At 33.6% G+C, this 4,124-nt stretch overlaps 1 pseudogene; it reads left to right on the forward strand.

Annotated features, from left to right (window-relative positions):
* Positions 1–492: 492 nt before the first annotated feature.
* On the forward strand, positions 493–3,866 carry LOC129891927 (cysteine proteinase 3-like; annotated as a pseudogene).
* The last annotated feature ends 258 nt before the right edge of the window (positions 3,867–4,124 follow it).

Raw genomic sequence — 4,124 nt, forward strand, 5'->3', positions numbered from 1 at the left:
TGCATTAAGTATTCTACATCTAAAGTTGATGTATCAGATACATAACTTATGTATCACCAAAACTGAAAAAAAATTGAAATCGAATTTGATTTGAATTTATGCTCTGTTTTTTGGCTTGAATCTTCACGTACACAACCGTTATTTTTTAACCAAATTAATCTCATTAATTAGATCAGTAATTGATTTAAAGAACCAATCATACCTTATATTAAGATATTATCCATAAATAGATGATCTTCATTAATTACTCTATAGATAATTGATGTATCAGATACATCACTAATGTATCAGAAAAATTGAAAAAAAAGGGGATATCGAGTAATTTTGGTACAATGAGGGATGTATAGTAATTAGACTTTTCCATTATGGGATTTAGGTAAAGTTTACAAATATAAATGAAAGATCTCTGGTAAACCAGGCCAGAAGTTCAAATGGGCCCCACTTAAATACCCGACAAAATAAACCTCTATAAATTCTCCACTGTTCCTACCAACCTTATACATCCAATCCTCTTTCCACTTTACAATTACAAATTACAATGTCACGTTTCTCACTCCTATTGGTTCTCGTTTCCGGCCTTTTTGCTATTGCACTTGCCGGACCGGCGACCTTCACCAATGAGAATTTGATAAGGCAAGTCATTTCCGAAGAGCTGGAGAACGGAATTCTCCAAGTCGTCGGCGAGACTCGCGATGCTCTCTCCTTCGCTCGCTTTGCTATCAGGTTACTAAATTCTGTTATGAGATTATAATGATTTTTCTTTGATAAAAGTATTAAAAACACCTTCGAACTTGGCGTGAATTATTGATTTCGTCATTGAACTATTGATATGCTTAAAAACACTCCTCAATTTGACGAACTAAGCTTAAATACACCCCTCCCATTTCATGCACAAAAATGTGTGAATCATGCGCCACACGTGGATTTTTTAACTGATGTGGCATATATATAATTAAAAAAATATATTAAAAACACTCCGAACTTGGCGCGAATTAATGGCTTCGTCCTGAACTATTGATAAGCTAAAAAACACCTCTCAACTTGACGAACTAAGCTTAAATACACCCCTCCTATTTCATACACAAAAATATGTCATTCACGCTCTACACGTGGATTTTTTAACTGTATATATATATATATATATATATATATATATATATATATATATATATATATAAATTAACATAAAGAAATAAAAGAAAGGGTTTTGTTATTTTAAAGTTCAAGTCTTTCATTTTCCACCTCTCTTCCCCACCAAAGTTTTTTTCCTATGTCACAACATAACCCTTCGATTTTCATGAAAATCAAAGGTTTTAACCTAGACAACGTTGGTGAAAGTACTGGTAAGCAATGACGGAGCCAGAATTTTGAATAAGCAGGTTCAAAATCTGAATAAGTACACATACAAACTAGTCAAAGGGGGTTCGACATCTACTTTGTACACATAAAAAAATTATTTTAACCATGTATAAATGATATAATTTTCTACCAAAGGAGGTTCGGATGAACCCGTAGCCAAAAGGTGGCTCTGCCACTGCTGGTGAGTATATGCTTTGTTAGTTCTTTATTTTGTTGGGGTTTTGTTTGCGGGATTTTTACTAATTAAATTTCGATTTAAGATCAAGCATTCGACTGTAAGAAATTTAATGACGGAACATTAGTGACCAAGTTTAATACATAAAATAAATTCGACAAAAAAAATTAATCCATACCTGATAGTTTTTACAACCCTAAAATCTTCTTCCGAGATTGTCATCCGACCATGAAATTTTTAATGTTGTCGGAAGTCCATATCGACAAAAAAAAGTCATGAACACAATAGGAGGAGAAAGAATATTATAGCTATGAAATTAAGCAATTAAAAAAGAGAATGAAAAAAAAAATTGAATCTTGTTTGGAGGTTTGTGTTAATGGAAGAGAAGTTAAATAGGAATAAGAAGGATAGTAGCCGCTGGTAACTAAAAATTGAAGAAAATAATAAAAAAATAAAAATAAGGTTGATGTGGCCTTTTTTTACCCTTTCGCGTGCTTGAATAAATTGTAGGCACTTGCTATGCCATGTTACATGGGAGGAGTGTATTTAAGCTTAATTCGTCAAGTTGAGAGGTGTTTTTAAGCCTGTCAATAATTTAGGGACGAAACTAATAATCCGCGCAAAGTTCGGGGGTAGTTTTTAATACTTCTCTCATTTCTCTTTTGTTTTATAATATTATATACTAATATTGTTGTATTTTTTAATATAAAAGGCATAGAAAAAGGTACGAGTCAATTGAGGAGATCAAACAAAGGTTTGAGATATTTTTGGAGAATCTAAAGATGATTCGATCGCATAACAGCAAAGGACTATCATACAAACTCGGTGTCAATGGTATACTTTCATTTTTTCTCTAATTCGCTTGTTAATTAATTATAATGTTATGTCCCTCATATGTACTATTATATATGTTGGTTTCATGGCAGAGTTTAGCGACCTAACATGGAATGAGTTCCGTAGAGCCAAGTTGGGGGCACCTCAAAACTGTTCTGCCACCACAAAGGGCAATCTCAAGCTCACTAAGGTTGATCTGCCGGAGAGGGTATGTCCAATCAGAATGAACGGTTATATATATTTCTGGAGTTAATTAAACTAGTTTAATTTGTACGTAATGACATGCATCCATTGATCGTATACTGAGTTAATTAATTAATTAATGTATAAACACTAATTTTGTGATTATAGAAAGACTGGAGGGAAGCTGGTATTGTTAGTCCAGTGAAGGACTAGGGCGACTGCGGATCTTGCTGGACATTCAGGTAAGACTCTTAAAATTGAAATGTAATTAATGGAGCGGGCATAAAATATACTAAATATATAAAATATGTTTTGGCAGCACTACTGGTGCACTAGAAGCAGCCTATGCCCAAGCATTTGGGAAGGAAATCTCTCTGTCAGAACAACAGCTTGTGGACTGTGCTGGAGCTTTTAATAACTTTGGCTGCCAAGGAGGGCTTCCATCACAAGCCTTTGAGTACATTAAATACAACGGTGGTCTTGACACTGAAGAATCATATCCATACACCGGCAAGAATGGCATATGTAAATTCTCACCAGAATATGTTGGTGTCAAAGTCATAGATTCTATCAATATTACCCTGGTAATAACGTAATTCTCTTTAATTCAGTTTTTCAATCATAAAACTGAATGGTCAAAGATAATAAACATGCTTGTGTGTAATTAATTACAGGGGGCTGAAACTGAACTGAAATATGCGGTTGCATTGATTAGGCCTGTTAGTGTTGCTTTTGAGGTGCTAGACGATTTCAGACAGTACAAGAGCGGAATTTACACCAGCACTGAATGTGGTAGCACTCCCATGGTAATTAAGTAATCCATCTTCTGAAATATCCATTCACCTAAATAGGACAATATATATCATGTATTACAAACTTACATTTCATTGGCAGGACGTAAACCATGCTGTTCTTGCTGTGGGTTACGGCGTTGAAAATGGCGTTCCCTATTGGCTCATAAAGAATTCATGGGGATCAGAATGGGGTGACCATGGATACTTCAAAATGGAGATGGGAAAGAACATGTGTGGTGTTGCAACTTGCGCATCCTTCCCAATTGTTGGCTAACTTTTCCACTTTTCTAAACTCAAATAAATATCGCATGCTGTCCCACTTAATGATGCGACAACATTCTCATATTTAATATTAAATAAAACATGCATGTATGGATTACTAAATAGAATAAATAATAAGATGGAATTATTCAGTTCACAATCTCATCGTAACTAATTAAGTGTACGTGCATATCTCAAGTTGATTCATAATAAATATGAAAAAGGATCATATTTGTCCTTTTTTACTTCCACAAAAATAAGTTATATTTGTCTTTTTGTTATACTTTTTTGTCGTATTTGTCTTTTTTCATTCAAATTAAGAGCCATATTTATCTTCGGACCTTAAAAAATATTATATTTACTCCTATTACTAATGGTGGTTGGACGATGCTTGTAATATAAGTGTGTGTATATACATTGTATAACAATGTATATTAATAGTGTATAACGACTATTTACTAGATGATTTATTTTATTATAATCTTACCATTGGGAGGAAAGAAAAAGGAGATCAACTA

Source organism: Solanum dulcamara, chromosome 6, assembly GCF_947179165.1.
Source record: "Solanum dulcamara chromosome 6, daSolDulc1.2, whole genome shotgun sequence".
Taxonomy (NCBI): Eukaryota; Viridiplantae; Streptophyta; class Magnoliopsida; order Solanales; family Solanaceae; genus Solanum; species Solanum dulcamara.